This window comes from Cervus canadensis, chromosome 10 (genome assembly GCF_019320065.1).
Source record: "Cervus canadensis isolate Bull #8, Minnesota chromosome 10, ASM1932006v1, whole genome shotgun sequence".
NCBI lineage: Eukaryota > Metazoa > Chordata > Mammalia > Artiodactyla > Cervidae > Cervus > Cervus canadensis.
The window spans coordinates 21,317,771-21,331,407 of NC_057395.1; positions in this window are offsets into that span (position 1 = coordinate 21,317,771).

The window sequence follows — 13,637 nt, forward strand, 5'->3', positions numbered from 1 at the left end:
TGGAGCCATCACCATAGCCTCTCTCTCTCCACATGCCAGCATCTGCAGCTGAACAATAGAGAGGCTGGCCCCTCAAATGCCTGATGCACTGAACTACAGAGTAGGACCCCAGGCAAGGGATCCGTCTAAGTGCCTCAATGGACGGAGTTATGGACAAAGACAGGCCAAAGAGCCCTTCTGATCGCGCGACTACAAGAGGCTTAACTCCTGCCAAGTGGGCAACCTGTGTCTCTGAACACTTGGTGCTGCCAGGGTCCCTGCAAGCCTAGCAGCTGCCTCACCTTCACGCTCAACTCTCACTGGCATAGACCTGCCACAGGGGAAAAAAAGAAAAGTCTTGTGTTTATGCACGCAGGGTCACTTCAGTCCTGTCCAACTCTTTGTGACCCTGTAGACTGTGGCCTGCCAGGCTGCTCTGTCAGAAAAGGGGTTCTCCAGACAAGAATACTGGAGCATATTGGCCAATAGTGGTTGCCATACCTTCTAGAGCACCATATTTCCTGCTGCCCTAGCCGCCAACCCCCCAAGTACCTGGTGCTGCCAGAACCCCTGTGACCCAAGCAGCTGTACCACCTCCACACCTGGCCCTCACAGGGGCAAACCCAAGCCCTCCAGGGCAGTCTCAGGAGCTAAACCCCAGTGGATGACCCACATGTAGAGGTGGAAATAAAACCATAGTTGAAACCGAGGGACAGTGTGGCTAAGGAAGAAGACCCAAAACCTTCCCACCAGCTGTACAAGCTGCAGATTAAATCCCCATGATCAACTAAGCAGACTCTGTTTAGTTCAGTTCAGTTGCTCAGTCGTGTCTGACACTTTGTGACCCCATGAATCGCAGCACACCAGGCCTTCCTGTCCATCACCAACTCCCGGAGTCCACTCAAACCCATGTGCATTGAGTCAGTGATGCCATCCAGGCATCTCATCCTATGCCGTCCCCTTCTCCTCCTGCCCCAAATTATAAGTTTACAAGTTTATGAATTTCCACACAGTGAACAGACCTTTGTAAATTCCACCAGTTCAGGAAATAGCACAGTACTAACACCTCAGAAGAATGCCACCTGACCTCTCCCAAGAACTATTCCCACTGCTCCTCATGGATAACTGCTTTATTAACAACATAATTCAATCTTGCCTTGTTTTACACTTTGTATAAATGGAGTCATATAGTATAGTCCCTTTCACATCTGGCTTCCTTCAGACAATATTATGTTTCTGATATTCTTCCAAGTTGTTTTGTGAACTAGTAGTTTATTGTCTCCCCTTGCTATATGGTATTCTATTATATAAATACATCACAATTTATTCCTTCTTCATTACTGATTGGCATTGTATTTCTTTCAGTTTGAGTTTCCTGTGAAAATAATTTTTTTCATATTTCCATACCTATCTTTTGGTGAGCATTTCTCTATGATATACTCCTATAAGTGGAATTTCTGGGTCATAGTTCTACTTGTACTGTGTATATGTCCAAATAATTTTCTGACACAGTTGTACTAATTTGTTCTTCCACCAATGATGGATGTACATTCTACTTGCTCCACGTTCTTAACATACCGGATAGTCAGTGGTTTTAATTTCAGATATTCTGATGAGTATATAATGGTATCACTATGGTTTAATTTGTATTTCCTTAATGAATGATTAGGTTGAACATAAGTTTATTGATCATTTGGATATCCTCTCTTGTGAAATGCCTTCTTTGATTATTTTTATTTTAGATGATCTGTATTTTTTTTGTAGACTGGCAGGAATTCAGTATACATTTCAGATATAGGTCCTTTGAATATTATATATATTGTATGCATCTTTTTCCACTCTGCAACTTTTGTATTCATAATCTTTCTTAAAGATCAGGAGTTTTAAACTTTAGTTTAGTCTAAAAGGTTTCTATGTTTTTTCCCTTTATGGTTAGTGTTTTTGCATATTATTTAAGATGTTTTTATCTACTTCAAGATTGCACATATTTCTGTTGTAGCTTCTTCTAAGAGTGTTATTACTTTGCAATTCACATTTAGATCAAAAATCTATCTGGAATTCATTGCTAACAGAGTGTAATAGAAATAAAAATTCATGTTCTTCCACATAAATATCCAGTTAATCCAATGCAACTAATTGAGAAGACTATAACTTTCCCTTTCTTTTACCTTTGTCTTAATCAAGTGCCCATTATACATGGATGTCTTTCTGGATTCTCTATTGTGTTGCATTAGTATATTATTATAATCTTGTATCAGTACCACTGTATACTATATGTTGTAGCTTAATAATATCCTTAAATGTCAGAATTTCAAAGTTTGTCTTCTTTCAGACTATCTAACATATTCTTGAACTTTTGTGTTTCAATATATATTTTAAAATATTTCTTGCACACAATTTGAGACCTTGATTAGAATTGAATTAAATCTGTAGAATAATTGGAGTGGTTTGATACATAAATATGGCATATGTTTTCATTTACTTTTATTTTCTCAACATTTATTTTTACTGTGAATAGGTGCTGCTTATTTTTCATTAGCTTTATTCTAATTTATTTATCTTTAAGGCTATTATAAATGCTACCTTTATAGATTTCATTTTACCAATTTGTTGCTGATAAATTGAAAACACTTTATTTTTGTAAATTGATCTTATACATGGAAAGTGAAAGTGATAGTTGCTCAGTCCTGTCTGACTCTTTGCGACCCCATGGACTGTAGCCTGCCAGGCTCCTATGTCCGTGGGATTTTCCAGGCAAGTATACTGGAGTGTGTGAGGCTGTCACGGCTAACGCCATGGCAGGCAGCCTAGATTAGGAGTAGGCCTGGTTTCCCGGGGTAACATAATTATCAGGCCTCCTGGAGCCAGCCAATCAACATATGCCTAGCCAGAAAAAAGGGAACCTATCAGGGGAAAGCTGAAAGCCCCAGGTAGGACCAACAAAAATTACCTTGCAACTGTGTAACCAATCCGCTTACGCCAACTACCCACTGTGTAACCAATCCGCTTGCGCCAACTACCTGCTGCTTGTTTTGACCTAATAAATACCGAGAGAACTGGGGCTTGGGGCCTTTCCTCCTCACACACCTGGTGAGGGCGGGAGGCCCTGGCTCGAGTCAGTAATAAATTCCCCTATTGCAAGTTGCATTGTTTCGAGGAGTCTTCTTTCCTGACCGGGGACTCGGACTACGGGCAGAACAGAGTGGGTTGCCATTCCCTTCTCCAGAGGATCTTCCTGACCCAGAGATTGAGCCTGCATCTCCTGTATTGCAGGTGATTCTTTACTGTCTGAACCACTAGGGAAACCCTTATGCATGCAAGTCATGATCAACTGACCAGGTAGCCCTGGTGATAAAGAATCGCCTGCCAATGCAGAAGATGCAAAAGATATGGGTTTGATCCCTGGGTCAGAAAAACCCCGCGGCAAAGGAAATGGCACCCCGCTCCAGTATTTTTGCCTGGAAAATTCCATGGGCTGAGGAGCCTGCTGGGCTACTGTCCTTGGGGCCACAAGGAGTCAGACATGACTGAGAAACTGAGTACACACACACAATTGTTTCTGTTGTTCAGTTGCCCGGTCATGGTGGACTGCAGCATACTAGGGCTCCCTGTCCCTCACCATCAATTGTTACCTAGTCTCTAAAGAAAGACAATATTACTTTCCCCAATCATCCTGCCTTTTACTTGTTTTCTTGTTTGATTTACTCCACCGTAGGACCTTTAGCACAATGTTCAATAAAAACGGGCATAGTGATGTCTTTTCTGTTCCTGGTCTCAATGAAAGTCTTTCAATACTTCATTTTGAGGTATATATAAGTATACATTTGCTGTAAGATTTTTTCTTTTACCCTCTTTGTATAATCACATTTCTTTCTTATCTTGTTAATATGATATGTTTCACTTGTTGATTTCTACAAGTAAGCTTCATATTCCTAGAGTAAAATCAGCTTGATCGTAACATATTTTCTGAATTTGGATTTCACTGAATATGAATTTTTAATATTTTGTTTAGATTTCTGAAGTATGCTTATGAGAGAGATTGTTTTGTAATTTTCTTTTCTTATAACTATTCTTAGCAGGTTTTGGTGTCAGTGTTATGTTGGCCTCATAACACTACTTAGGAAATATCTCTTTGTTTATTTAAACAATTTTATCTAGAAAGGGACTTAATTCTTCCTTAAACAGTTATAACATTTCCTGGTAAAACTATGCAATGCTGGAGTTTCCTTGTGGGAAGGTTTTAACATATCAGTCAGTTCAGTTCAGTCACTCAGTCGTGTCCAACTCTTTGAGACCCCGTGAATTGCAGCACGCCAGGCCTCCCAGTCCATCACCAACTCCCGGAGTTTACTCAAACTCATGGCCATTGAGTCGGTGATGCCAACCAACCATCTCATCCTCTGTCATCCCCTTCCCTTGCTGCCCTCATTCTTCCCCAGCATCAGGGGCTTTTCAAATAAGTCAGCTCTTTGCATCAGGTGGCCAAAGTATTGGAGTTTCAACTTCAACATCAGTCCTACCAACGAACACCTATGATGATCTCCTTTAGCACGGACTAGTTAGATCTCCTTGCAGTCCAAGGGACTCTCAAGAGTCTTCTCCAACACCACAGTTCAAAAGCATCAATTCTTCAGTGCTCAGCTTTGTTTACAGTTCAACTCTCACATCCACATATGACTACTGGAAAAAACATAGCCTTGAGTAGATGGACCTTTGTTGACAAAGTAATGTCTCTGCTTTTTTTTTTTTTAAATTTTATTTTATTTATTTATTTTTTCCAGTGGGTTTTGTCATACATTGCTGTCTAGATTGGTCATAACTTTCCATCCAAGGAGTAAGCATCTTTTAATTTCATGGCTGCAATCACCATCTGCAGTGATTTTGGAGCCCAGAAAAATAAAGTCAGCCACCGTTTCCACTCTTTCCCCATCTGTATGCCATGAAGTGACAGGACTAGATCTTAGTTTTCTGAATGTTGAGCTTTAAGCCAGCTTTTTCACTCTCCTCTTTCACTTTCATCAAGAGGCTTTTTAGTTCTTCTTCACTTTCTGGCATAAGGGTGGTGTCATCTGCATATCTGAGGTTATTGATATTTCTCCCGGAAATCTTGATTCCAGCTTATGTTTCATCCAGCCCAGCATTTCTAATGATGTACTCTGCATATAAGTTAAATAAGCAGGGTGACAATATACAACCTTGACATACTTCTTTTGCTATTTGTAACTAGTCTCTTGTTCCATGTCCAGTTCTTACTGTTGCTTCCTGACCTGCATACAGGTTTCTCAAGAGGCAGGTCAGGTGGTCTGGTATTCCCATCTCTTTCAGAATTTTCCACAGTTTCTTGTGATCCACACAGTCAAAAGCTTTGGCATAGTCAATAAAGCAGAAATCAATGTTTTTCTGGAACTCTCTTGCTTTTTTGATGATCCAGAGGATGTTGGCAATTTGATCTCTGGTTCCTCTGCCTTTTCTAAAACCAGCTTGAACATCTGGAAGTTCATGGTTCACATATTGCTCCAAGTCTGGCTTGGAGAATTTTGATCATTACTTTACTAGCGTGTGAGATGAGTGCAATTGTGCGGTAGTTTGAGCATTCTTTGACATTGCCTTTCTTTGGGATTGGAATGAAAACTGACCTCTTCCAGTCCTGTGGCCACTGCTGAGTTTTCCAAATTAGCTGGCATATTGAGTGCAGCACTTTCACAGCATCATCTTTTAGGATTTGAAATAACTCAACTGGAATTCCATCAGCTCCACTAACTTTGTTCATAGTGATGCTTTCTAAGGCCCACTTGACTTCACATTCCAGAATGTCTCAGTCTAGGTGAGTGATCACGCTATCATGATTATCTAGGTCATGAAGATCTTTTTTGTCCAGTTCTTCTGTGTATTCTTGCCACCTCTTCTTAATATCTTCTGCTTCTGTTAGGTCCATACCATTTCTGTCCTTTATTGAGCCCATCTTTTCATGAAATGTTCCCTTGGTATCTCTAACTTTCTTAAGGAGATCTCTAGTCTTTCGCAGTCTATTGTTTTACTCTATTTCTTTGCATTGATAGCTGAGGAATGCTTTCTTATCTCTCCTTGCTATCCTTTGGAACTCTGCATTCAAATGGGTATATCTTTTCTTTTCCCCTTTGCTTTTCACTTCTCTTCTTTTCACAGCTATTTGTAACGCCTCCTCAGGAAGCCATTTCGCTTTTTTGCCTTTCTTTTTCTTGGGGATGATCTTGCTCCCTGTCTCCTGTACAATGTCACAAACCTCCATCCGTAGTTCACCAGGCACTCTGTCTATCAGATCTATCCCCTTATATCTATTTCTCACTTTCACTGTATAATCATAAAGGATTTGATTTAGGTCATACCAGAATAGTATAGTGGTTTTCTCTACTTTCTTCAATTTAAGTCTGAATTTGGCAGTAAGGAGTTCATGATCTGAGCCACAGTTTTAACATATAGATGCAATTTATTTAGCAGACACAAGATTATTTAGATATTTAAATTTCTTTTTAGATATTTTTGTATGTTGTATTTTTCTAGGGATTATTATATGTCTTATACATTTTCACAAGTATTAGAATAATATTCATACTAATGCAAAATCTGTAGAAATATCTCCTTTATGTTTCTGATGTTAGTAGTTTGTACTTTTCTCACAATTCTTATCAGAAGTGTATTAACCTTTTTAAAGAAACATTCTTTTCTTCCTTGTTTTCTATTTTGTTTTATTTTTTTAGTTTCTTCTTTGATTATTTTCTATTTCACCAATTTCAAGTTGTATCCATGTTATTCATTACATTTTATTTCTAAATTTGCTATTATGTTTAACTTCTTGAGATGTAAACTGAGAGCATTGATTCTCAACCATTTTCTTTTTAAAAATATATACAGAAGTCTATAAATTTACTTCTGAATAAGACAATACCTTATAGCATTTTCATATCTTATTATCAATGTAATTTTCATATAAAATATTTTAAAATTTCCTTTTTGATTTTGTCTGTGATCCATAGAGTTTTTTATAAATTTATTTCCTAATATTTGGAAAAACTTTTTGTTTGTTTTTCATTGATTAAATAAAATATCATTTTGGTCATGAAATAATTTTGATATTATTTTAATCCATGAAATTTGTTGAAAATTTATGTAGGGGCTAAGATTGCTGCATGAATTTTTTTTTTTTAATAAGAAAGGAAAAAATCATGTTTTAAAAACTTTGAGTGCAATGTTCTCTATATGCCCATTGGGTTAAGCTTATCAATTCATGTTTGCTTATTCTACACTCTTGGTAATTTTTGTCTGCTTTTCCTATCAGTTACTAAGAGAAGTGTGTTAAATCTCACAAAATGTTTGGCTGTGTTTCTCATTTTAGTTCTATCATTTTTGGTTGTATAGGTTTTCACATTATGCAATTTGATCCAAGCACCTTAAGAATTGTTTTACTTTCCTGAAGGGTCAAACTTTGTTAAAATATGAAACATCCCTTTTCATCTCTGGACCCCTTTTACCTTAAAGTCTAAATTGTCTATTAGCCACCTTTCTTTAAACTATGCTTTTCGGAATACACATTTTTCCTTACATATCTTAATAAGCTTTCTCTATATCTTCCATTTAAAGTCTGCTTCTTATGAACAACATGTAGTATGATTCTGTTGCAGCTGTTTTTTAACCATTTTGATCATTTTGTTTGGATTGTTTAATCTAATTATATTGAATGAAACTATTGATATAGTTGGCTTATATCTATCATTTTATTATTTATCATATATTTATCTCACTTATGTTATAGTCTATAATATTTTTATCTACTTTTCTGGTTTCTTTAGCTAAATCAATTTTATTGTTTTCTTAAATTTTTATTAATTATTTCCCCCTTTCATTGTTAGGTATACACTGTTGAAATAGCAATAAGAATTTTAATTTATTACAGTTAATTAAAATTTATTCCTTTGACTTATCAAGTACTGAAGGACCTTAGGACTCTTGAATTCCAGTTCTTTCCTCCGACATCTTCCCTATTTTTTTCTATATCCTAATTCTATATATATATTTCAAATCCCCAAAGCTGTCATTATTTTATTTCTGTAATCAATATACATTTCTGCTTAATACATACTCACCATTTCCATTACTTTACCATCCTTCATTGATTTCCATGTTTCCATACAGGATTGCTTTCCTTTTTCTTAAAGAACTCTGATTAACAGTTGTATTTAATTCTTAATGCAGATGTGCTGATAAGAAAAAAAATTCTGGCTTTGTCTGAAATGCTTTTATTTTAATGATTTTTAAAAGACTACTTACTTACAGGACAGAATTCTTGCTTAGCAATTTTTTTTGGCACTCTGAAGATGTCATTCAATTACATTTAATTTATTATTATATCAGTCAGTATATGTTCATATGATGCTTCTTCCCAATTATTTCTGGTTCTTTTTCTTGACATTCAATTACATGACATTTTCTTTTTACTAAATCCAAATATCTATTATGCATTTTAATTTACTTTTATTCTCCCTTTTTTCTCTGTGCTTAAGTCTGGGTACTTAGAAATGCCTGTTTTTCCTTTCATAATTGTGTATATTTATCTATGTTTAGCTGTTAATTACTTCTATTGAACTGAATTCCGTACTTCAAATAGTGTGTTCTTCAGTTCTAGACATTCTATTTAATATTTGAAATATCCTAAATATATGTATTAATGCTTCATTTTGTAATCTATTTTCTTAAAAATATTGTCGAATACCTAGAACTCTTGTAGCTTTTTCCTAATATCTCTTTTTTCTTTGTTATTGATCATTTCATCTTTTCTAATGGTGTACAATATAATACAAGAATATATGAAAAAGTATAGAGATAAGTTGAGGTGATATTTGTTTCCTCTAGAAAGGATTTATGTTTGCCTCTGGGAAGTAGTTTGGATAGATGTGGTTAAAATTAATCCAGGTGAGAATGGGTGGAGTTGACTTGGGTTTAGTCTTTGTAATTGTCTGTTTATTTATCACTTCAGTTCAGATGCTCAGTCATGTCCGACTCTGCGACCCCATGAATCGCAGCATGCCAGGCCTCCCTGTCCATCACAAACTCCCGGAGTTTACTCAAACTCATGTCCGTCGAGTTGGTGATGCCATCCAGCCATCTCATCCTTTGTCGTCCCCTTCTCCTCCTGCCCCCAATTCCTCCCAGCATCAGGGTCTTTTCCAATAAGTCAACACTTCGCATGAGGTGGCCAAAGTATTGGAGTTTCAGCTTCAGCATCAGTCTTTCCAATGAACACCCAGGACTTATCTCCTTCAGGATGGACTGGTTGGATCTCCTTGCAGTCCAAGGGACTCTCAAGAGTCTTCTCCAACACCACAGTTAATTAACTACTCGGTTTTAACTCTTCTGGCCTCACTGTAAGCCTGTGGTGATATCAGGTCTCCTCTTCCTTGGTCCTCTTTGATTTCTTAATTCTTCCACTGAACAATGAAAGACTACTCACAAAACTGAATGGATTCTCAGCCACTTTGCTACCATTTCCCTTTAGTTCTCTGTCTCCTGGCTTCAACCTGTGTTTGGATTTTTAGCCTTTGGATTAGATACTGGGGAGCGTGGAGGGGGGCTTCCCAGGTAGCTCAGCTGGTAAAGAATTTGCCTGCAATGCAGGAGACCCTGGTTCTATTCCTGGGTCAGGAAGATCCACTGGAGAAGGGATAGGCTACCGACTCCAGTATTCTAGGGCTTCCCTGGTGACTCAGATGGTAAAGAATCTTCTTGTAATGTGGGAGACCTGGATTCAATTCTTGGGTTGGGAAGATCCCCTGAGAAGGGAAAAGCTACCCATTCCAGTATCCTAGCCTGGAGAATTCCATGGACAATGGAACCAGCTCCATGGCGTTGCAGTCTGACATGACTGAATGACTTTCACATCACACATAGAGACTAGGTCTTCCTAGGTGGTGCTAGTGGTAAAGAACATGCCTATCAATGCAGGAGAAGTAAGAGACATGAGTTCAATCCCTGGGTCAGGAAGATACCCTGGAGGAGGAGACGACAACCCACACTAGTATTCTTATCTAGAGAATCCGATGGGCAGTGAGCCTGAAGGCCTACAGTCCATAGGGTCACAAACAGTCAGACACTAAATTGACTGAGCATGCAGGCACACATAGATAATAATCTAACTGTGAAAGTCCAGATTACATAATCTCCATCAATCATGGAAAATTTCTTTCCAATCTTGATAAAATTTCTTTCTTCTCTATTCACCATTTATGGTCCATTCATCATCTTGGATAACTCTTCATTGAGTTTAGACATTTTCAAAAAAAGGCAAAAAATATACTTTACCATCTTCCAGTACCTATCTCAATAAACTTTCTTGTCACTAGGAAGCATTTGATTTGAACAGATTTTAGAAAGCCATAGCATGTGTTAGTCAAGTTAAGTCAAGTGTTAATCTCTCAGTCGGGTCCAACTCTTTGTGACCCCAAAGACTGTAGTCCACCAGGCTGCTCTGTCCATGGAATTCTTCAGGCAAGAATACTGGAGTGGGTTGCCATTCTCATCTCCAGGGAATCTTCCTGACCCAGGGATCAAACCTGGGTCTTCCACATTGCAGGCAGGTTCTTTACCATCTTAGCCACCATGGAAGCCCATAACATGTGTTGGTATGCCATATCTGATTAAACTATACAGTAAATTACATTTGCTACTATTTCTATTAGAAACTTTGAACCAAATCCTTGATCTTGAGAATAGCACTGGATGATGATACTTCTATATGAAGTAATTCAATTTTTAACATTTTGATTTCAAAGTCTTTTTTTTTTTTTTTTTAAAGGAGTTTAATTTTCTAGGATTCAGTAGAATGGCTTTGGTGTTATATTTAAATGCATGTTCTAGGTTAAAGTTAAAATTCAAACAATTTAGGAAAATTAAGCAGAAGAATTTTGCCCTTCAGTAAGGATTATTGAACTCTACACATGTAGAGCAAGGCAAGTTCCTGAGTGTAAGACTTCAGAGGTTTCTAATGGTCTTTTATTGCTAATTATTTTCTGCTTGCCATCTTATATATCTTTTCCACACTACTTTTTCCTGCTTTATACCTTGTGGAATTGACTCTTATAGTCTTCATCACTTGCATTTTCTTTTCTTTCTAAATGTATTTAAATTGAAGTATCACTGACATGTAGCAATGATAGTAATTTCAGGCATATAGGGAAACATTTTGACATTTGTATATATTGCAAAATGATCACCACAGTAAGTCTAGCTAACATTTGTCACTCTACATAGGTACAATTTCATTTTTTTTTTTTTTCTCATGAGAATCGCTTGGGTTTTCTTGCCTTCCAGCTTCCTATTGGTTCAACCAACGATGTACTAAGAATACATGGAAGAATAGAAAAAACAAGTTAAAGTGTTTCTTCTCATGTAACTTGGGAAGTAAGTTCAGAGGTTCTGGTAATAATATATCCTTCTATGACTGTAGCTTCAAATTTCTGTGATTCTGGTATCAATTCCTCCTCATTGTCCCGTCCTAGTGGCCATTCTCTGGGTGTTTGCATATTCTGTCATTGATTGGCTGATTACTAGCCACATCAGAATTGATAATCTTTCATTAAGGACTCTTCTAGCACAAGGAGAGGGCACACAAGAGGATTCCAGGTAAAAAGAAGATCAAAGTGTTGAGGGTTGAAAGGGCTTGGCATATTCTAGGAAGTAGTGTAAACCCAATGAGTTTGAACAGTGTGAGCAAAAGGAGAAGTGGCAGGGTATGTGCTTGAAGGAACAAAAGGTGCAGAATCACACAGAAACAGGTAAGTCAGAATAAAGAGCTTGAATTTAAGTGCAACAGGAAGACACTCTAGGTGACAACTGGATTAGTTAAGGACAGGGCTGAAGCAGGCAGACCACTCTGAGGAGTACTATAATATTTTCAGAAATTACACTGTTTTGCAACATGTTGCAGATGGAAATGGAGATCATAGAAGGAGATAAACTGCATAGATAAAACTGACAGGAGATGAAGTCCCAGGTTTATTCATTTACTTATCCATTCAATTTATATATGCTAATTAAATGCCCAATTTATGCTATGCATTGTGTTAAGATATGGCAATGGATGTTACCGATACTAAACAAATAACTACACAAATAATTATATTATTGCCTTGTTATCAATGCTATGGAAGATCTTATGATAAGATCCTTTACTTCCTTTATAGAAGTATAAAAGATCCTTTACTTTATAGAAATAAATGATATTATGAAAATTCATACCAGGGAGCCCTAACCATCATGGATGTTTGGAGATGTCCTCAGTGAAGTAGCAATCTCTAAGATAAGACCTGAAGGATGAGTATAAGTTACAAAAACAGTAAAAGGTATCTAAATTTGGGTTTCCCCCAAAGTTCACCCTAAAAAAAAGATTCCAGTGCTAACAAAATTTTTTTTGGGGTGGGGGGCAAGTGATTGATGCCACAAAATACCTCTAGGGGAGTGGGGAATAAGTTGGGGAGGGAAGACAGACAATACAGGCTGTGGAATCAAATAGCTATCTGTGGGCAACTGGGGCCCAATCCTATGGGAGGAAACTTGGAAATTCTTGTGGAGGACATGGGTCTTAGTATTATCCCACCAGGAAGTGAAAGAGTTGGGGTGTTCATAATCAACTCCCATCAGTTATTGGACGGAGACTATGTCTGGGGTGTTAATTCTCCAGATACAAGAGGCAGAGTAGAATTTCCTGGTTTTGAAGAAAATCTTCATGTGAAGATGCACATGCTGGCAGTTGGCAATCATTTGTGTGCAAATGATTTATCTCTGTTAAAAATATACATGCAAATGTATGACATACATTTTAGTTCTTAACTTTTTTTAATGGTGTCTAATGTGTATTACAAATATAGCCTTTACTTTCAAATGTACCCATGATCATTGCAGCACTATTTACAATAGCCAGGAATTGAAAGCAACCTAAATGTCAATCAACAGAGTAATGGATAAATAATATGTGGTACATATATACAATGGAATATTACTCAGCTATAGAAAGGACAAAATAATGCCATCTGTAGCAACATTGGTGGACCTAGATATTATCATACTGAGTGGCATAAGTCAGACAGAGAAAGACAAATATCATATGATATTGCTTATATGTAGAATCTAAAAAAAAAATGGTACAAATGAACTTATTCACAAAGTAGAAATAGTATCACAAGAGTAAAAAAACAAACAAGGAAGGGTGGAGGGATAAACTGGGAAATTGGGATTGACATACACACACTTCTACATATAAAATGGCTGGAGAAAAGGAAAAAAAAAAATCCAGAGAAACATGGCTAATTCACCAATAACAACTGGCTACAAGGGTTGAAAGAGACTCATGGAACCAGAGTGGCAAAGAGTTTGGGTTAGGACGAAGATTGCTATAGTCTTGGAACAACAACAAGGCTGTCTTTTAGAAGGCAAAATAGGTAGAGGTTTCAGGAATAAAATGGAGGGCAGCTAATATTCAGAATCAGAGAAGATACTATTGGAACAACCATCATACCCAACCATCTGTGAGCTACAGATAGGAAACACAGTTGTTATACAAGAGACACCACGAAGCTAAAGATTACCAAGGGAGGCAGAGCATCTGCACAGGCAAGTAACAAAACCAGGTA